Genomic DNA, 23,340 nt, shown 5'->3' with positions numbered 1-23,340 from the left:
AGGAAATTTTTTTGAAATTACTACGAAACCCAACAGTGGCATCCGAGCCTAGGTTATTTATGTTGATGTTATATGCACGAGTAGAACACAAGTGAGTTGTGGGCGATATAAGTCATACTGCCTACCAGCATGTCATACTTTGGTTTGGCGGCATTGTTGGACGAGACGACCCGGACCAACATTACGCGTACGCTTACGCGAGACCGGTTTCCCCGACGTGCTTTGACACAGGTGGCTTGCGGGCGACTGTCTCTCCAACTTTAGTTGAACCAAGTATGGCTACGCCCGGTCCTTGCGAAGGTTAAAACGGAGTCTATTTGACAAACTATCGTTGTGGTTTTGATGCGTAGGTGAGATTGGTTCTTGCTTAAGCCCGTAGCAGCCACGTAAACTTGCAACAACAAAGTAGAGGACGTCTAACTTGTTTTTGCAGGGCATGTTGTGATGTGATATGGTCAAGACATGATGCTAAATTTTATTGTATGAGATGATCATGTTTTGTAACCGAGTTATCGGCAACTGGCAGGAGCCATATGGTTGTCGCTTTATTGTATGCAATGCAATCGCGATGTAATGCTTTACTTTATCACTAAGCGGTAGCGATAGTCGTGGAAGCATAAGATTGGCGAGACGACAACGATGCTATGATGGAGATCAAGGTGTCGCGCCAGTGACGATGGTGATCATGACGGTGCTTCGGAGATGGAGATCACAAGCACAAGATGATGATGGCCATATCATATCACTTATATTGATTGCATGTGATGTTTATCTTTTTATGCATCTTATCTTGCTTTGATTGACGGTAGCATTATAAGATGATCTCTCACTAAATTATCAAGAAGTGTTCTCCCTGAGTATGCACCATTGCCAAAGTTCGTCGTGCCCAGACACCACGTGATGATCGGGTGTGATAAGCTCTACGTCCATCTACAACGGGTGCAAGCCAGTTTTGCACACGCAGAATACTCAGGTTAAACTTGACGAGCCTAGCATATGCAGATATGGCCTCGGAACACAGAGACCGAAAGGTCGAGCGTGAATCATATAGTAGATATGATCAACATAACGATGTTCACCATTGAAAACTACTCCATCTCACGTGATGATCGGTTATGGTTTAGTTGATTTGGATCACGTGATCACTTAGAGGATTAGAGGGATGTCTATCTAAGTGGGAGTTCTTAAGTAATACGATTAATTGAACTTTAATTTATCATGAACTTAGTCCTGGTAGTATTTTGCAAATTATGTTGTAGATCAATAGCTCGCGTTGTTGCTTCCCTGTGTTCATTTTGATATGTTCCTAGAGAAAATTGTGTTGAAAGATGTTAGTAGCAATGATGCGGATTGGATCCGTGATCTGAGGTTTATCCTCATTGCTGCACAGAAGAATTATGTCCTTGATGCACCGCTAGGTGACAGACCTATTGCAGGAGCAAATGCAGACGTTATGAACGTTTGGCTAGCTCAATATGATGACTACTTGATAGTTTAAGTGCACCATGCTTAACGGCTTAGAATTGGGACTTCAAAGACGTTTTGAACGTCATGGACCATATGAGATGTTCCAGAAGTTGAAGTTAATATTTCAAGCAAATACCCGAGTTGAGAGATATGAAGTCTCCAACAAGTTCTATAGCTAAAAGATGGAGGAGAATCGCTCAACTAGTGAGCATGTGCTCAAATGGTCTGGGTACTACAATCGCTTGAATCAAGTGGGAGTTAATCTTCTAGATAAGATAGTGATTGACAGAATTCTCTAGTCACCATCACCAAGTTAGTAGAACTTCGTGATGAACTATGATATGCAAGGGATAACGGAAACGATTCCCAAGCTCTTCGTAATGTGGAAATTGACGAAGGTAGAAATCGAGGAAAACATCAAGTGTTGATGGTAGACAAGACCACTAGTTTCAAGAAAAGGGCAGAGGGAAGAAGGGGAACTTCAAGAAGAACAGCAAACAAGTTTCTGCTCAAGTGAAGAAGCCAAAGTCTGATCCTAAGCCTAAGACTAAATGCTTCTACTGCAAAGGGACTGGCCACTGGAAGCGGAATTACCCCAAGTGATTGGCGGATATGAAGGATGGCAAAGTGAACATAAGTATATTTGATATACATGTTATTGATGTGTACTTTGCTAGAGTTTATAGCAACCCCTCAGTATTTGATACTAGTTCAGTTGCTAAGATTAGTAACTCGAAACGGGAGTTGCAGAATGAACAGAGACTAGTTAAGGGTGAAGTGACGATGTGTGTTGGAAGTGGTTCCAAGATTGATATGATCATCATCGCACACTCCCTATACTTTCGGGATTAGTGTTGAACCTGAATAAGTGTTATTTGGTGTTTGCGTTGAGCATGAATATGATTTGATCATGTTTATTGTAATACGGTTATTCATTTAAGTAAGAGAATAAATTGTTGTTCTGTTTACATGAATAAAACCTTATATGGTTACACACCCAATGAAAATAGTTCGTTGGATCTCGATCGTAGTGATACACATAATCAAAATATTGAAACCAAAAGATGCAAAGTTAATAATGATAGTGCAACTTATTTGTGGCACTGCTGTTTAGGTCATATTGGTGTAAAGCGCATGAAGAAACTCCATGCTGATGGGCTTTTGGAATCACTTGATTATGAATCAGTTGATGCTTGCGAACCATGCCTCATGGGCAAGATTACTAAGACCCCGTTCTTCAGAACAATGGAGCGAGCAACAAATTTGTTGGAAATCATACATACTGATGTATGTGGTCCGATGAATATTGAGACTCGCGACAGGTATCATTATTTTCTGAACTTCACAGATGATTTGAGAAGATATGGGTATATCTACTTGATGAAACATAAGTCTGAAACATTTGAAAAGTTCAAAGAATTTCAGAGTGAAGTGGAAAATCATCATGACAAGAAAATAAAGTTTCTACGATCTTATCGCGGAGACAAATATTTGAGTTACGAGTTTGGTCTTCAGTTAAAAACAATGTGAAATAGTTTCACTACTCACGCCACCTGGAACACCACAATGTAATGGTGTGTCTGAACGTCATAACCCTACTTTATTAGATATGGTGCGACCTATGATGTTTCTTACCGATTTACCACTATCGTTTTGGGGTTATGCATTAAAGACAGCTGAATTCACGTTAAATAGGGCACCATCAAAATCCGTTGAGACGACGCCGTATGAACTGTGGTTTGGCAAGAAACCAAAGTTGTCGTTTCTTAAAGTTTGGGGCTGCGATGCTTATGTGAAAAAGCTTCAACCTGATAAGCTCGAACCCAAATCAGAGAAATGTGTCTTCATAGGATACCCAAAGGAAACTGTTGGGTACACCTTCTATCACAGATCCGAAGGCAAGACATTCATTGCTAAGAATGGATCCTTTCTAGAGAAGGAGTTTCTCTCGAAAGAAGTGAGTGGGAGGAAAGTAGAAAACTTGATAAGGTAATTGTACCTTCTCCCTTATTGGAAAGTAGTTCATCACAAAAATCTGTTCTTGTGACTACTACACCAATTAGTGAGGAAGCTAATGATGATGATCATGTAACTTCAGATCAAGTTACTACCGAATCTCGTAGGTAAACAAGAGTGAGATCCGCACCAGAGTGGTACGGTAATCCTGTTCTGGAGGTCATATTACTTGACCATGACGAACCTACGAACTATGAGGAAGGGATGATGAGCCCAGATTCTGATAAATGGCTTGAGGCCATGAAATCTGAGATATGATCCATGTATGAGAACAAAGTATGGACTTTGGTTGACTTGCCCGATGATCGGCAAGCAATTGAGACTAAATGGATCTTCAAGAGGAAGACGGACACTGATAGTAGTGTTACTATCTACAAAGCTGGAAGTGTCGCAAAAGGTTTTCGACAAGTTCAAGGTGTTGACTACGATGAGAGCTTCTCACTCGTATCTATGCTTGAGTCTGTCCGAATCATGTTAGTAATTGCCGCATTTTATGAAATCTGGCAAATGGATAAACAAAACTGCATTCCTTAATGGATTTATTAAAGAAGAGTTGTATATGATGCAACCAGAAGGTTTTGTCAATCCGAAAGGTGCTAACAAAATGTGCAAACTCCAGCAATCCATCCGTGGACTGGTGCAAGCATCTCAGAGTTGGAATATACGCTTTGATGAGTTGATCAAAGCATATAGTTTTATACAGACTTGCAGTGAAGCCTGTATTTACGAGAAAGTGAGTGGGAGCACTACAGCATTTCTGATAAGTATATGTGAATGACATATTGTTGATCGGAAATAATGTAGAATTATTCTGTAAAGCATAAAGGAGTGTTTGAAAGGAGTTTTTCAAAGAAAGACTTCGGTGAAGCTGCTTACATATTGAGCTCCAAGATCTATAGAGATAGATCAAGACACTTGATAAGTTTTTTCAATGAGTAGATACCTTGACAAGATTTTGAAGTAGTTCAAAATGGAGCAGTCAAAGAAAGAGTTCTTGCCTGTATTACATGGTGTGAAGTTGAGTAAGACTCAAAGCCCGACCACGGCAGAAGATAGAAAGAGAATGAAAGTCATTCCCTATGCCTTGGCCATAGGTTCTATAAAGTATGTCATACTGTATACCAGATCTATTGTATACCCTGCACTGATTTGGCAATGGAGTACAATAGTGATCTAGGAGTAGATCACTGGACAGCGGTCAGAATTATCCCTAGTGAAATAAGGATATGTTTCTCGATTATGGACGTGACAAAAAGGTTTGTCGTAAAGGGTAACGTCGATGCAAGTTTTTGACACTGATCCATATGATTCTAAGTCTCAATCTGGATACATATTGAAAGTGGGAGCAATTAGCTAGAGTAGCTCCGTGCAGAGCATTGTAGACATAGAATTTTGCAAAATACATACGGATCTGAGTTTGGCAGGCCCGTTGACTAAATTTCTCTCACAAGCAAAACATGATCACTCTTTGGGTGTTAATCACATAGCGATGTGAACTAGATTATTGAATCTAGTAAACCCTTTGGGTGTTAGTCACATGGAGATGTGAACCAATCACATAAAGATGTGAACTATTGGTGTTAATCACATAGCGATGTGATCTAGATTATTGACTCTAGTGCAAGTGGGAGACTGAAGGAAATATGCCCTAGAGGCAATAATAAAGTTATTATTTATTTCCTTATATCATGATAAATGTTTATTATTCATGCTAGAATTGTATTAACCAGAAACATAATACATGTGTGAATACATAGACAAACAGAGTGTCACTAGTATGCCTCTACTTGACTAGCTCGTTAATCAAAGATGGTTATGTTTCCTAACCATGAACAAAGAGTTGTTATTTGATTAACGAGGTCACATCATTAGTTGAATGATCTGATTGACATGATCCATTCCATTAGCTTAGCACCCGATCATTTAGTATGTTGCTATTGCTTTTCTTCATGACTTATACATGTTCCTATGACTATGAGATTATGCAACTCCCGTTTGCCGGAGGAACACTTTGGGTGCTACCAAATGTCACAACGTAACTGGGTGATTATAAAGGAGTACTATAGGTGTCTCCAAAGGTAGATGTTGGGTTGGCGTATTACGAGATTAGGATTTGTCACTCTGATTGTCGGAGAGGTATCTCTGGGCCTTCTCGGTAATGCACATCACATAAGCCTTGCAAGCACTGCAACTAATATGTTAGTTGTGAGATGATGTATTACGGAACGAGTAAAGAGACTTGCTGGTAACGAGATTGAACTAGGTATTGGATACTGACGATCGAATCTCGGGCAAGTAACATGCCGATGACAAAGGGAACAACGTATGTTGTTATGCGGTCTGACCGATAAAGATCTTCGTAGAATATGTAGGAGCCAATATGGGCATCCAGGTCCCGCTATTGGTTATTGACCGGAGACATGTCTCGGTCATGTCTACATTGTTCTCGAACCGTAGGGTCTGCACGCTTAATGTTTTGATGACAGTTATATTATGAGTTTATGAGTTTTGATGTACCGAAGGAGTTCGGAGTCCCGGATGAGATTGGGGACATGACGAGGAGTCTCGAAATGGCTGAGACGTAAAAATCGATATATTGAACGACTATATTCGGACATCAGAAAGGTTCCGAGTGATTCGAGTATTTTTCGGAGTACCGGAGAGTTACGGGAATTCGCCGGGAGAAGTATTGGGCCTTATTGGGCCATACGGGAAAGAGAGAGGGGCTGCCTAGGGCAGGCCACGCGCCTCCCCCCCAAGCTAGTCCGAATTGGACTAGGGGGAGGGGCTGCGCCCCTTCCTTGTTTCCTACTCCTACTACATGGAAGGACTCCTAGTTGGACTAGGAAAGGGACGGCCCTCCCCTCCTCCACTCCTTTATATACGGGGGCAGGGGGCACCCCATAGAGACACAAGTTGATCCTTGAGATCGTTCCATAGCCGTGTGCGGTGCCCCCTGCCACCATATTCCACCTCGATCATATTGTAGTGGTGCTTAGGCGAAGCCCTACGACGGTAGAACATCAAGATCGTCACCACGCCGTCGTGCTGACGGAACTCTTCCCCGACGCTTTGCTGGATCAGAGCCCGGGGATCGTCATCGAGCTGTACGTGTGCTAAGAACTCGGAGGTGCCGGAGTAACGGTGCTTGGATCGGTCGGATCGGGAAGACGTACGACTACTTCCTCTACGTTGTGTAATCGCTTCCGCAGTTGGTCTGCGTGGGTACGTAGACAACACTCTCCCCTCTCGTTGCTATGCATCACCATGATCTTGCGTGTGCGTAGGAATTTTTTTGAAATTACTACGTTATCCAACAGTCACGACTCTCCCGAGTCCTCTCGCAGACTCGCACGTCGCACCCACCGTCTATCTGCAGGTAGACGTCACGCACATATGTGCTCTTCACACCCTACCCTCAGAACATTTAAAAAACAAAAGACGGCGCACACGTCACACACTTATACTATTACTCTTGCGGTGAACGTTCTTTGGGCATAGTATATTGTACTCTCACGAAGAGAAGCGGTGCACGCACGCACTGGTTCTCTCACACCCACTCGCGGCTACACGTAGGAGCGCACTTTTTTGAAGTTGGTACGACAAAATCACTCCACTATATATGAAAGCAGGAGCCTTAGCGCTTGCTTTACTAGGGTTTCTCTCGTTAACTCTCTCATGCTCTCCAGATCTAAGCAACACATAGGTGGCCACACTCTCTCACAGCTCACGACTGGTCACAAACCCAGCCGGACAACCTCGACCGGGGCAGGGGTCTAGGTGCATCGTTCACGTTGTCGTCGGCGGCGAGCGAGGAGACCAACGGCTACCCACACGTCTCGATCGGCGGCCGTGCCGTTCTCTCCGAGAGAGCGTTGGCTCGGGAGGGCCTCCGACCCCTTCTTCCTCCCTGCGGTATTGTGGCCAAGATGCGGCCTCCCGACGCCGTCTTTGTGACATGCTGACGACCCTCAGGTATATATTCCTTCGTAACCTGCCTTTCTCTACTGCCCCAGCTCCCTTCGTGTGGATCCTTTTCTACTTCTGTCCGCTGTTCCAAAGCCACCTAGACTTCTACTATTATTAGAAGTAAAGCTACTTCATACAGTCGACTCAAAGCGTTGGTTTGAACAGGGAAGAAAGTGGGAAAGCTGTAGCATGAGTCTAGGACTTGGTTCTAAGAGGAAACGAGGGAATGTAGGAATATCTGTCACTGTTTAAATAACTGTATTTCTTATTTGCGCAAACAGGGATGTCTGTCTCCATATCGTTGCGGGATGTCTGTCTCCGTATCGTTTCTATCCGCGCAATCAAAAGCACACACCTCAGTTTTAGTACAACTGCGCAAAATGAGATGGCTATCCCTCGCTGCCGTCGTCAAACCTCCCATCTTCAAGGTATCCCTACATTGGTAGTAACTAAGGTAGAATGACCAATGCAATCTAAAAGAAGCTGATTCGTACCTTTTACTTCCTGATTGCAGTGCAGGGACGAGCGAAAACAACAGCATCCTAGTCCAGAATGCACTTTCTACCAGTTCATCCATGGACCAAGGACTAGCTGGCACGGCTGCAAGGCGGTTTTTTGGACAGGTGCGCGGACAAGAGGCATTGTGATCTGCTTATTTCTGCAAATAGCGGTGCTTAAATTTAATGGAATGCACAAGACTTTCAGCTGGTCAGTACACTGCATGGTTCAGTTCAGCATTCCAGCTGAGACCACAATTATAATTGGTTATTCTGGAATGAGAGAACCTAACCCTGAATGGCGGCAACAAGAAAAAACCAGAGTGAACTCCAGGAAATTTAAGCCTGCAGGGATGCCCTTTGCTCAGAGAGAAGCCTTGCTTGTTTTTTCCTGATTTGTAAACCTTCTCACAACTTTGTCTTTTGCTGTGAACTAGTATATGTTTGTTATGTTCTATGAATCATTGAGATGTATAAAATTGTTTAACTTATGATTTTCAAATTTTTCATGAAGACAAGTTTAATGTGAGTGTTCCACATGAGCGCTGGACTAGTGTGTGAACGTTTGGAATTTATTACATTGTAGCCTCAATTAACTGCATGAACCACTGTAATAGCGCTGGACTAGCGTGTGAACGTTTACAAGTACTTATGTATACGTCGGCGCACGGTTCTCGAACGAGTGCTCTATTTCATCAAAACACACACTGCTCGTATGATAAACCGTGACAACTTATGTCTTACCATGCCATATTCATTGAAAAACTAGTGAGGACACATCTATTTCGACAACAATTACGATGGTTCTCACATGATTCATGGGCACACAAAAGTAGAAGCAGTTCCCGTAGACGGATTCAAATAGAGTACTAGCCCAGAGGGGTCGATAACAGGCAAGGTTCGGATAATTAGACACAATCCAAACTACTATTAAACACTAGCTGGGGCAACTATTTCATGCCTCGATCTAATTTGGGCTGGACACAAGACGGACCTTGCCATGAACATCATCGAGGACGTCCCGCAGCAGCTCAATCCTGTGAACCTTCATGAAGACAACCTTGTGCCTTGCCACGTCATCTTCCTGCATAAGCTTGACAAGAACAGTATTCCTCACAAACGAAGGAGTAGCTTTGAACTTCTTGTGCTTCAGTACACCCTGGACAACACGCCTGACAACAGTGAGGCTAGAATACAACTCTTCATTGGTATAACCGCAAATGGCTTCCAGGATCCAACAGCCTAAGAACTCTGTTTTCCCAGTGTGTATATTCAGGTCGTCCGCCTCATAGCGAGTGACATGTACAACCACACAATCCTTGTCTGCATCAGGGCTCTAATTGAAATAGAAACAAATTCTAAATTACTTTTCAGTATAAGAAACACAAGTTATTTAAAGCACTATATATAGCATGGCATCGAAGCTAATAAAATTTTCCATTATTAATCACCACATACTTCCTTTTCTAAAAAAATCACCACATACTTAGATGAAAAACCACAATTGAGATCGGCAAAGAAGGAAATCACCTTGGGTAGCTCAGCGGGGGGGGGGGGGGGGACACATCCTTGAAGGGGGAAAACTGCTCCTGCAGTGCCACGGGGGCTGTAACCACAAACGGGGCGTTGACCATCTCAGTATTTGGGGTCGCATCAGTGGTTGCCTCCATCTTCTTGGAGCTGTCTGTCTCGTGGGGATCAGCCTCCCACGTCTGCTCCAATATCGGCAGATCTTTGCCTGGTTCTCCTTGGTCCATCATGAAACTGACGAATACTAGGAGACCACTGAAAGGAAAACACAATCGCAATGACAATGAAACAAAAAAGAGAGTGAGGATCGGTTACTGCTTTGCAAAAGTTCTTTCTTTTCCTCTGAACGAAAATATACCAACATCACGAATCCGCTTACCTTCCCTTCGTTCGGAGAGAAGAACAGTGGCAGATGCAAGTGTTGCCTTTCTTGAAGATGGTGAGGGAGAAGGGGATTCAGCAAAGAGTGAAATGATGGTTGCTTCGTCCATCAAACTTAGACTGCGGGGAGGTGGGGTTTTGTGATACGCCGGCTCGTTACTGCCACGCTACGACCGGGGTGACTCTCCGCCTGCATACTACCTTATAATTTGGTGGATGGCATTTGGGCCCGCGCGCTGCATGGCCTGCATGTCGGTGAACAAAAGTATAACGACATTCAGTAGAGGGAGACGTTTCAATGACCTAGGAGGAGCCAGAAGTGGTAGAGTGTCTCCACTGTACTAGTAGTAATTGTTTTTCTGGGTAGCTGTAGAGTGCCTCCACTATACTAGTAGTAATTGTTTCTCGGGGCCCAAGACAAAACAGCCCATCCACACTAGTAAATAGTAAAATCAATTCAAAAACCCATATATTTACTGAATGGGAGGCACTACCCACACCCAGCACACCGCCCCCCCCAAAAAAACCTGGGTGCTCTTCTTCCTCCTCGCTCCCACCCACCTCAAGTCAGCTCGCTCCACTCGTACCCCCAAATTCCTCACCTCACTCCTACAGAAAACCCCAGCTCCCCTTCTTCCTCACTCCTACAGAAAACCACCCAGCTCCCCTTCTTCTTCGCTTGCACTACAACTAGGCTCGTCATTCGTTACTCTGCTCAAATCCGTGAGCGCGACGCGACGCCCTCGAGGAAAATGGAGTCGGCTGACCCCAGCGCCAAGAAGATGAGGCTCCCGCCAGCGGTGACGTCTGTTGTAGATCCCGCACTCAGCAACGCGGGGAGAAACGGTGACCCCGCCCCCACCGGATCCCAGGAACCCGTAGAATCTCGGGTGGACCGCATCAGCGATCTCCCGGACGCCATCCTTGGGGAGATCATCTCGCTTCTCCCCACCAAGGATTGCTGCCGCACCCAAGTCCTCTCAATTTGGTGGCGCCCTCTATGGTGCGTCGTTCCCCTTAATCTCGACTGTCGTCAGCTATCTCTCTTCAAAGATTTTGGAACCCCCAGAGCCATCATCTCCTCCCACCATGGCTCTGTTCAAAGCCTCTGCATCCCGTCATTCTACCTGAGCAAGCATACCATGCACTGCACGGTGGACGCCTGGCTGGAATCCCCTGAATTCACAGAACTACAACTGCTTGAGTTCTACTATTCCCATGGAAATCACATACCACATACCGAACGCAATGAACTTGCGCCCTCAGCACCAATGTCCATCTCGCAGTTTTCTTCCTCTCTCCACACCACCACCTTTGCGCACTGCTACCTACCAGACAATCTGGTACTAAACCTTCGACTCCCATTTCTCAAGAAACTTTCACTTGCGCGGGTTCGTATATCGGAGGCCTCATTGCACAACATCATCCACTCCAGTTGCCCTGCGCTGGAGTGCTTGGTGCTTGTTTTCACAGTTAGAATCGGTTGTCTCCAAATAAAGTTGCCTAACCTTGTAAGAATTGGAATTTCTTTTGATGGAAGGCAGCTCATCATCCAAGATGCCCCTTCACTTCAAAGGTTGATCCTTGATTCTAGTTATTCACCGTTCCAAATAACCGTCCTCTCTGCACCTAAACTAGAGACCTTGGGTGTAATACATGATCTCTGTGCTCATTTCAATATGGTGTTTGGCTCCACAGTTCTTCAGGTACTATATATTATCATCTACACTTGTAACCATAAGCTGCATTTTAAATTTCTGCGCATAATTTATGTATCATCTTGGAGTACACATTTTGTATTAACATTATGTTCTATGCTCAATGAAGAGTTTCTCCATGGATGGCCTATCAATGGTGCTGGATTCTGTCAAGATCTTATATATCCAGATGAATAGTTTTGATCTGAACAAGATTATTGGCTTGCTGCAATGCTTTCCATGTCTGGAGAAGTTGTATATAAAGGTGATAATTTCACGCACATTGGAAGCCCGCATATAGTGTACTAGAATTAACTGTTCAGCTGTTGCTCTTTTGACACTCTTCTTTTAGACCTTAACTGTTTTCAATATTCATGTCTATTTAGGCAACAGGACGGGGTAAGAAAGTTATAACCAATCGGTGGATTCGTAAGCATCGGGATTTTCTCCCATCTCATGAGATTCGATTGAAGACAATAACGCTAGAACGATATGTAGCCAACCGTGCAAACACAAGATTTGTCACATTCTTCCTGCTGAATGCGAGGTTACTATTGTCCATAAGGCTTAAGTTTATCAATAGCATTGTCGAGTTTTTTCACGGCAGATGTCCTCTTGAAAGGACTTAGTCGTGGAGCCATCGCCACGGGTTAGCTTGAAGGGATTAAAGCGGACCTAGGGACGCAAGAGAGTTTGTACTAGTTTGGCCCCTTCGATGAAGCACTACTAGGAAAAGGCCTACTAATGGCGCACCGGTTTTGCCTACTAATGGCGCATCACCGGTGCGCCATTAGTAGCACGCCACTAGTAATTTTTACTAATGGCGCACTGTGGTGCGCCATTAGTATGTAACAGCATGCGCCATTAGAGTGCCTCCCGGCGGGCCATACGTAAGCATGGCTTTGTCATACTAATGGCGCATTCTCTGTTGATGCGCCATTTGTATCCTTTGGCATACTAATGGTGCACCTGGTGATGATGCGCCATTAGTATGAATATTTGGGTTTTTTTCCTTTTCTGATTTTTGCGCAGGTTATAAAATATATTATTAGACAGAATATAAAATATATTATTAGACAGAATATAGACAGCAACATCAGATTCATCGAATACAATAGAAGATTAGTCTCCGAATACAATTCATCATATTAGTCTCCGAATTCAAAAGACCGAACAAAGATAAAACATTACAAGTCTCAAGACCGCGAGTATCGAGTTTGTCTTCACATTACAAGTCGATATCGATCATCTAAACTACCATCACATAGAAGAGAGCTGTGGTCATCACGATGAGCATCATCGCGATCAAACTGGTCTTCATCCGGTTCCTCCAACGCTCCCTCCTCTCTCCCGCTAGATAGCGGGCGTATCTAGATTCAGCCTCCGCCCTAGTGGTGTACCCTTTGTAACTATTACCGCTGAAACGGTGAACCTGTCTCCGACACTCCTCCCAGTCGTCGTAGACTCCGGGAACCTTACCCTTGTACACGACATACGACGGCATCTCTATGCACAAGCCAAACAACAGACAATACATAAGCAATATGTAAGTATGCAACAAAAGGATCAGAAGAGAAAAGCAAGACATTAATAGCACGATTCATGGTCCTACTAATAAATAGCATCGATTACATCTAAGTTGAACGACTGTCCAAACCAAAGAGACATACGAATTCATTAAAGTATAATTACAACATGAGCCAATCAATGTTTCAGAACTACACATCACTACTTTTGACTCGACTCATCGGACAGGAACATGGATGAAGCCGCCGTCTGTCGTGATGGTCATGAAATCGCGGTCGTTGTCAGCCTGCATTTGTAGCATTTCATCTATCTCACTATTGGACGGTTGATATCTGAGGAAGAACTGCCCCGAGGTATGAAGGACATCTTGATGGATGATGTCCGCAAACTCCGACTGGATGCGAAAGAATTCTTGTCTGAGGTCCGCGTCCTGGACTGCCGACAAGCTCGTGGCCCAATCTTTGAGATTATCTGGTAGCAGAAGTTGATGATGGTCCCTTACGATTGCCCGCATGTGATGGAGGGCGTAGTAGGCATCCTTCTGACCGCCAAGCGGCTGCTTGACGCAGCAGAACTTCGTATTGTGTGAGAACATGTGCTTGCCGTACTTACGACTTGCCCTGGTGAAGGTGCCTCCAGATTTGGCGTAGGCAGGGAGAACATCATCAAGAACTTGCTTGACATTTGTGTAGTCTATCTTGGAGTTACGGTTCGGGTCTAAATACCTGGACATGGAATATTTCGGGCTTAAGAGGATGAGTGTGCAATGTGTGTCACTGCACAAAACACGGAATGTTAGAGAAAAAACGATTGAAATCTAAGAAATCATATGTTACGGGGCGGTTAAGGGATGACTTACTCGGGAAAGTAAGGCACAAGGAAGTTATCCTTATCTGGGTTTGCCAGAATGACGCCTTCGAGGTGTGAACTCGCAACTTGGCGGTCCCCAGCGCTGCTCAAGTGCTTGGCACACATGTAGAAGGGGTCGACTATCACGATGTCCGGGGTCTTGTCTCTAATGATCCGCATCTCCATACTCAGCGAAAACAGCCGAACGAAGGTGTAATGCAGCGGATGAAGGTTAAACATAGCAAAGATTTCATCAAACCGCAGGACGATCGTACCCCCGATGTCGCCATCCACAAAGCCCTTGCCCTCTGGCACCTTGGCCATGAAAACCGGGTATGCCACATCCTTCTCTCTGAGGCGCTGCTTCTCCAAAGAAAGAACACTATCGTGCAGACTCCGCATAGCACCGGTTGCAGCATTCAGCATATTTGGCGGTAGCATCGCCCTACCCGCCACATTCACCCTCCTCGAGATATCCTTAGGTGAAGGTGGCCCGTCCTGAGCATGGATCGAACTCGGTGCCGGCTGGCTCGCACCGGCGCCCTTGTTAGTCTTTCGTTTCCATCCCTTCTTCTTGATCTCCTGTAATGGGACCGAGTTCTGCTCACAGACCGCCTTCTTGAGCGTGTTGGGGCTGATAATATTTCGCACCTCAGCTATCTGAGGCTCGGTGAAGGCGGGAGCTGGAGGCATGTCCTGAGAACTGAACGCCAGACGACGCCTGTTGCAATTTGATTTCTCTGCCGTACCAGCTAGATCACGGACGTCTTGGTTGGGTTCTTGAGAAAGAGGCCCGCAGAACTCGTCAGCGTACCCATCTTCAGCAAAGTACTTATCAACTTTGGTAAATGTACCATCGTCGTTGTCGTCGCCGTCCGGATCCTGTGCCATAGGGCTGTCCGGATCCTGTGCCATAGGGATGTCCGACAGGTCCGGTAGCGTTGCGGCATTCTAGCCAAGGCTTGGCGACGGCACGATTGGCGGTCTTGTCTGTGGGGTGGTGTCCCCCACCCCCAAACGAATTTGGCTCTTCGGCCAAAGCAGGGGCCAGTTTATGCAGGTGTTGAGGGTTATCTCATCTTCTTCGTCGGCCCCAGCGGGTCGAATCGGAAGTAACAACTCGTCGTAACCTGGCAGCACCCGAACCACTTCAACCCTATACATTGTGGGTGGCATCGGATTACCGTGGAACATTTACCCTTGGCGACATCGACCAACTCGGCGCCCACGAAATGCAGAAGAGTGCAAGGAACGTCGGCGGTGCCCTGCGAAAACATGTACAGGGCATCAGGGATGCCCAGTCAAAGGCAAGGAGATGAAGTCATCGGCCGAGAGGCTTGGTTACCGTGAAGCCGTCGAGCTCGGCTAATGTCGAGGCACCGCCAATGGCGGGCGTGCAACTGACGGAGGGGGCGCTTGCTGGCGAGGTGCCGGCCGGCGTACACCCAGGTGCATTAAGCTTCAAAGCCCGTGCTGGCGCCGGAGACACGAATACCGCCTCCGCCGGAGACACCAATGGCGCCGCCGCCGGAGACACCAATGGCGCCGCCAGCGCGGTGTGCGAGTTGCTGGCAGTGAAGCTGGGAATCGGGGGAGGCCCCTGTTGGCCGCCCGCAATCCACGTCATCAGCCCATGAATCAACGTAGGCACCATGGCGTTGAGCATCGTTCCAAGTTGTTGTTGCACTTGCTCTTGGACAAGCTCCGGAATCCGCGCCACTTGTGCTTTGAGTTCTTCAACCTCGCGCGTCTGGCTTTCCGAGATGGTCTTTTTCTCCTTCCGCACACCAGCGGTATAGTATGACCCCCATTTTGTGGACAAGCCTTTGCCGGCCACACGACCAGCTGATGTCGGCTTCGTGAGCTTATCCTTGTTTTTCATTACGTTCAACGCCCTATTTAAAGGGGTGTCGAAAGGGGAGCTCTTAGACGGCCCCGCGCTACTACTTTCAGTTTCCTGCGAAAGGAACATGAACCATTTAGAAATATTGGGGATTAATTAGAGTGCAACCATATGGAGCTAATTACGCGGGGGTGTATTCCTTACAAGAAGAAGCTCAAGCGCCCTGGTCTTCGGATCCGTGGTAAGCTACTTTGTTATTGGGTCCTCCTTGTACCGGGCCCTGACATAGTTCCTGGTCTGCTTGTCACCGCTGTATTTCTCGAAGCGGGGCGGTAGGCCTTGCTCGGCATGCTCCGCGTCCTCCTTCTCCCATATAGGCTCCGCCACTCTGTAACCGCCGGGACCGAGTTTGTGTTCCCCTAAGTTCAACTCCCGCATTTCTTTCCCCCACTGACTTGATTCGGAGGTTGCACTGCACTCACACTTGATCTTGAACTCCTTGTACTCATCTTCGCTCATCAAAGGATATTTTGCCTTGATCTTCTCATAACTATCACCTTTATCAATCATTCTCTTCACCGCGCTTTTCCAAGTAGACAAGGCCGTGCTCATCTTCGCGAGGGCGGCATTGTTCACTTTATTCCCTGAGAGGCGTGTGTTTTCAAATTCGGCGGGGAACTTGTATCGTTCGTGCAGCTTCGTGAAGAGGAGGTTGCGCAAATTCCCTCAGTCCTTATGCCTAAGGTTCTCGGTGTTGATCGAGGCGGTGCTCCGGAGAATGCACCCGAGCTGAAGCGAGTACCCCTTGACTATATGTTTGGGCTCCGTTGGATTCCCGTCGGAGTCCACTTGAGTGAATTCCTCCTTGAGGGTTCGGAGCACATTCGGGCGCCGGTCCTTCCTTTGCTTCTTCGGTTGGCTGCCATCTGTGTGTGCGCCGCCATCATCAGTGGTGGCATCCTCGGCGGCACCATCAGTGGTGTCATCCCCGACGCCACTAGGGGTTGTGTAATCAGGATCGGTGTCTTCCGCGGCGTCCTCATAGCGGTGAGGTTGTTCCTCCATCTCCTGGGACAGCTCCTAGAATTTCTTGCTGCCCGAACCACCGGCCTCATTGTTGTGGGCCATGTTTCGCTCTAAATAGGAAAAAAGTTTGGTCAAAATGTTGGTTATTGTCAAGGAACAAGATCATGGTCTCATCATTTAGGGTTTGTCGACACCGAGGCACCCTAAAAGCCTAAGCTTTCATCATTTAGGGTTTGTTGACGTCGAGGCACCCTAAAAGCCTAAGCGTACATCATTTCGGTTCTCATCGACACCGAGGCATCCGGGGCAGCCAAGTTAAGTTTTCATCATTTAGGGATTATCGATGCCGAGGCACCCTAGGTTGGGCCTAATCACTTGGCACTAATCACTTGGCTCTATTGCCACCTATGGTTTAATGCAGCAAGAATAAAGGGGCAGTTGATCCTACTTAACTAAGTACTAAGATACCCCGGCCCATGCATTAGTAGCAAGTACCTCATATGTCCGATTTTTAGCAAAGTCATGCTAAAATTCATGGAAAATTTCAGCATGACCTTTGCTGAAAATAGGACATATGGAGTACCCGAATTTGCCGGAACGGAAGTTAATCGACATTCCGGCAAACTCAAGGGCCTCTTGGGGTACCTGCAAAATCATCACGACACAATGGTCGGAGACAAAACCCATCCACAGACCATATGGTCCTCTGCTTTCATACGGACAAAAATCAGCTCAACTTATGTGAGCTTCCATTCCAGATATAATATGTCACCCAACAAAAAATAATAGTGTATGGATCATGGCATTTTTTATTCTACATTTTTATTCTATGGATCATGCCAGGAAATTATAGTCTATGTCATTTTCTGAAACATATTTTTGCCATGGCAATTTTGAATCAATAGACATACTTCTCAAAAGAGGCATGATCAAATTCTAGTGCCCTTGACTTACAAGTATTTATCTCTTATGACTGATGAATGTGCATTGAGTCCAGAAGCAAAGACTCTACAGTGAAATGAAAAACACCTTGGAAATATATTTATGATAACTCTAAATGGATCAGAAGGTGCAGATGCACTTGTAAAAAAAATTATGCATTTGTAGAAGCTTTGTTCTGATTATGACACCATTCTGTTAAGAAGGAAAATAACATTATCATCCCAATTCATGGTTGACCAGTTCAGAACTAATGCACATTGACCACATAATATTATTTTGCAACCACTCAGTTTGTCCTTGACTGGGACACTTGAAGCACAAAACAACTAATGCAGAGCTAGGTCTACTTTGGTTCTGATGCATAGGTCTACTCTGGTGCATATGTGGGGTTTTTTACTTACAAAATACAAAACTTCTATTATTATTTTTATTTTTAACCAGAGCCTAACCACCTCTACAATTTACAAACTAATTCAGGTAATCACTAATCAAGAAGATTGGTGATACATATGATGGAATTGTCAGTTTGGTGTTCCACTATGATGCATTGGTTCACCTGTGATTTCCTGATGGCACTGGCCATACCATTGGTCATTTTCGTTGTAAATATTCCAGAGTTTGACTGCAACGATGCTTAAACAGCAAGCTATTATCTTACTGATCTTGTACATATCTCCAAGTCTCTTGGGATCTTATCCAATATTTTCTAAATGAGGCGATAGCTAAGGAAAACTAGTTCAGGCTTCTTGCTGCAGCTGGCAGACAAGTTAATGTAGAACTCTATTTTTTTCTTAGCTGGCACAAGTTTGTCTAGTGTGAACCTCAACTAATAAAATTGTTGTGTGTTAGGACCATACACTAGAAAGCCTCACTGTCTGGCTTTCAAACTGTTAACCTGTTGTACTGTAAGTATAAAAGATAACAAACTAACATATGGAGATTGTGAGAGAACCTAGAAAAATGCACTCCTCTTATAGTGATGTACAAACTAGAAACTGTATACCAAACACACAAATAGAAACCCAGCTCCGGGAACTAGAGTAGCATACTCAGTAAATCAACTTGTAGTGGGAAGTATAGCAAGTTAAATCAAGTAGTCAAAGACAATAGGGTTAGTGTATTAAACCACGGAGCAGAGGTGGAGCGGAGACCGGAGTTGAGGTGGCCGGAGTTGAGGAAGACGACGGCGACCCGAGGAAGAGGACGAGGTGGATCCGGTGCTGTGCGGCTCCTCAGCGATGGTGGATCCGGTGCAGTCCCCCTCCTGGATCGGCTGCGACGCGAACAAGGACACTGTTACTGCTCTGCTCTGCTCTGCTCTATGTAGCAAATAGGCAGTAGCCAAGAACAGACCTTCCCAGCGGCGAGGTCCCGATGCGCAGCGCCGACGAGATGGCGGACCCGGCCTAGCTCCGCAGCCATGGCAGGAAAGCACCGTCCTCCCTCACCTGCGGGGCGGCAAATTTGATTCCATCGACATTCAGCAAAGGGGCGGGGGGGGGGCGGGGGGATTTCTTCCTCTCTTTCTTTGCTTGCGGTGAACCCTAGCTAGCCCAGATAGCTAACCTTGGGGATGGCTGCGAGGGGAGCCGGAGCGGGTGTGGAGCGGGCGCGGGGGTCGTCGGAGCGGGCGCGGGGGTCGTTGGAGCGGGCCGGGGCCGGCAGTGGTGGCGGCGGCCAGGAACCCTAGCTGTCGCGCTCGGGAGGGAGGTTGACGCAGGCGGGTCCGCGGGGGGAGGGGGACGGCGAGGGCGCGGGCGCGGGCGGAGGGGGGACGGTGAGGAAGGTGGTCGGGTGCGGCGGGGGAAGCGAGCACGGCCGGGGATGGCGAGCACGGGGGAAGTGGTGGGCGGTGGTGGTCAGGCGCGGGTGAGACGAGGCAGGGGAGGGATTAGAGAGAAATGGAGATTGGGGATTTTAGTGTGGGGGAGGCTTAGCAATGGCGCACCATCCAGGGGTGCGCCATAAGTAACTATTTTTTTTGTATATCAATGGCGCACCACCCAGCGGTGCGCCATTAGTAATTATTATTACTATTATTATTTTTTGCATCGAATAAGTTTTTAGAAAATGAATATGAATATGAAACAGTAATAATTTTTTATAAAAATAGTAATAATTTTTTTAAAAATATCATCAAATTTGCTATTTGAAAATATTTATGAATATGAAAAAATATCATCAAATTTGTTATTTGAAAATATCATCAAATTTGTTTTTTTATTTTTAGTTGCATTCATTTGTGAATTGGTAAAACATTTATGAATATGAAAAAATATCATCAAATTTGAAAAAATATTCATGAATTCAAAACGTGCCCATGAAATTTAAAAATATTCATGCATGAGTTCAAAAAATATTACTGTTTTGCAAAAAAGTAAAAAATATAAATATATATACTGATGGCGCACCTTCTAATAGTGCGCCATTACTAGTTTAAACTAGTAATGGCGCACTGTGAAACGGTGCGCCATTAGTAGTTTTGCAAAAAAAAGAATAAGAAAAAAATTACAGTAATGGCGCACTCTCTGCCAGGTGCGCCATTACTAGTTAGAACTAGTAATGGCGCATTGTCTACCTGATGCGCCATTAGTATGTATGGAAAAATGGAAAAAAAAGAAATTTAATACTAGTGGCGCACCCTATTTCTGGTGCGCCATTAGTGTCTTCCACACTAATGGCGTATCACCAACAGGTGCGCCATTAGTATATAGTAGTGGCGCACTACTTCCCTGATGCGCCATTAGTATCAATCCTATCTATAGCCCTTTTCCTAGTAGTGAAGGTAAAAGCCTACGTCTAGTTGTGATGGAATTGATGCGGTTTCGATGACCAGGGAGCGAATATGCTTCGCCTAAGTCTCGAGTTGTTGTCTCTTGTCCTGAACCGCCGCCGGGTCATCCCCTTATATACATGGGTGACGCCCGTCGGTTTATAGAGTCCCGAGACCGGCTCATACATGTGTCCGGTTCGGTCTCCACTATTTCTAACTTACAATACAAGTTACATACTGATGCCGGTTCTCGGCTACAGGCCTTAAACCGGTTCTGGGCCTTGGGCCCCTATATATCATCCTCATCTGCCTTCATGGGCTTCAAGCATACTCAACTACTGATGAAGTTAACCCGGCCTGTCCTGGCCGGTTTACGCCCAGTAGTAATATCCCCAACATTAGGCCCCAGGTTGATTTGAACTGGTTCATGTCAATCCTTAGTAAAAAACTTCCTGTTCAACATCTTCTCATAACTTGGTAAACCGCCGTGACATCATCTTCTCAGATTGTCGTGAACCTGTGTGACATCATCTATTTAAAAACTGTGCATGACACATATTTTATTAATGGGTCTCCGACAATCGAGGCGACAGCTATGCCTTACTTCCAAATTCGCGGCCCCTTGATTTTCGCGCCTGACACATATTCCCTGCCTTTATAAAAAGGACCGAGGGGTCATTTTCTTTTCCCCTCCGTGCCCTTCCGCGTCGTCCTCCTTGCGCCGCTCAGATTGTGAAGCTCCACCACCACCGTCGACCGTCGTCTCTGCTTCGACCTTGGCCGCTGCAACACCCTGAGCGCACCAGATCACTGCGGCGTCCTTCCGCTTCTTCCTCAGCTCTGGTAAGTCTTCTGCCCCTTCCGCCATAGATCTGTTCTAGGGTTTCCAGGTTCTTCGGTGTTTGTCATTCGTTTCTTGTTCATATGATGGTTCTTTGATGAACTCCCGAATATCTGCTCTGTGTAGTGGTAGCCTTTAGCCTCCGTTTCCACTTACACATCTCAAAACTATAGATCTTATCTGAACCTTTGCTCATTGGTTCGGTACTGCTGCTTCAGGCTTTGAATATATTTCTTTTTCCTGATATGCCCCAGATCAAAAACTGCAACATAACCTTGTGAAACTTGTTTTCATTCACTTACTCATCTGCAATCCTGACTCTTCAATGCTTAGACTAGGCAGTTTAACTTTGTAGAAAAATGACAATCCGATATATACCATTATTCCCCTTGTTGAACTGCCAAATCCTTGACCAGGGCACTGTTGCATCGTTGAACTCTGGTTTATAAATAGCTGCCTCCGGATTAGCAAATATGCATTACCATATATCTGCCCAGTGTACTCTTAAACCAGTAATTAATGTATTGTAGATCTTGCCATGGCGAAACAAGTGTATGAGTGCAACTAGGTCCCTTCCCTAGTGATTGAAGATCAACTAGACAATCTAGTCAAAACGGGCGCTTTAAGCCAAAAAAGCGTCATTCACTGGAGAGTCCCTGGCACGGAATGCCCTCCTACTCCCCAAGAGGGAGAAGTTGTTGTTTTTACTAGTCATTTAAGCTGGGGCTTCAACCCTCTCGGTTCAAAGTTTTTTCGGGATGTCCTAGCCGATTTTCGACTTCACCCGCAAGATATCGGTCCTAACTCCATAACCAATATCTGCCACTTTCAAGTCTTCAGTGAGGTTTACCTTCAGGAGGAACCTTCCGTGGAGCTATTCCGGGACTGTTTTCACTTGAACCATCGCACAGAGTTCAAAGACGGATCCAACACAGAACTGGGTGGTGTGGCCATTCAGAAAATCAAAGAAGTCACCTTCCCTCATGCCAACCTTCACAGCCACCCCAAAGAATGGAACCACACATGGTTTTATTGCAAGGACACCTCTCCTTCTGAAGAAAATCCCTTGCCGGGTTACCTTCCGGAACGTTTGAGCAACACACACCCTTTCCCTCAGAGGTTAGCTGCTAAGGAGAGAGTCAAATATTCCGCTCAATTATCCAAGCGTAGGGCCTTCATGGCAAACGGGTTAACAGGAGTTGACTTTGCACGCTGCTGGATCTCTTGGAGCATACTACCCTTAAGCCAGTGCCCCGGTTTGATGTGTGAGTACACAGGAGATGTAAAGGATGCTCAATGGCACATTGATATCCAACTTACAGACGACGAAGTTACCAAAGTTGTCAAAAAGATTCTGGATGAACCGGAAAATGTCTGTGCTCAAACCGGACTACCCCCTTTCTACGCCATTAACAAACTGCCAGCTATAAGAGTCATACTTTCTGTTCATCTAAAAAATGCCTTTATCCAAATATTCTCTAACGATGTTATTATCTTTAACAGGGCGATGATACATTCTGGAATAGGAAACCTCCACAAGACAAACCGGAGAAGCCAACCCGGCAAAAGACTAGAGTTGTGAAGAAACCTGCTAATAGGAAAAGAACCACCGCATCCTCCGATCCACCAGCTGACGATGATGTGGGTAACCGGGATCTTGAGGTAGAACTTGACTCACTTGGTTCATTTTTCATACGCCTTATTGATGATGATTATTGCCAGGAGGACGCTGAAGTCAGTCACGCCGATGCTGTAGAGGTAATCGTTCTTTCCTCTGATTCAAATCCTTTGCCTTCACTAAAAACCCGTCGGGCAAACCGGAAAGTTAAATTTTCTCATCCTCTTGCTTACTTGGACCCAAACTTTCTTGTGAAGACACAACAACACGAAGCTCGCCGCACAAGCCGGCACAGTGGCCAGGTAGTTACCTCCGCCGGTTTACCGAACAGTCCGGTTCGGAAACGCCGTTCAGAGGTCTCTAA

The sequence above is a fragment of the Triticum urartu genome, chromosome 7, assembly GCF_003073215.2.
Source record: "Triticum urartu cultivar G1812 chromosome 7, Tu2.1, whole genome shotgun sequence".
In the NCBI taxonomy this organism is placed as follows: Eukaryota; Viridiplantae; Streptophyta; class Magnoliopsida; order Poales; family Poaceae; genus Triticum; species Triticum urartu.
The sequence above is the reverse complement of the archived record's forward strand: the minus strand, read 5'-3'. Positions refer to the sequence as shown.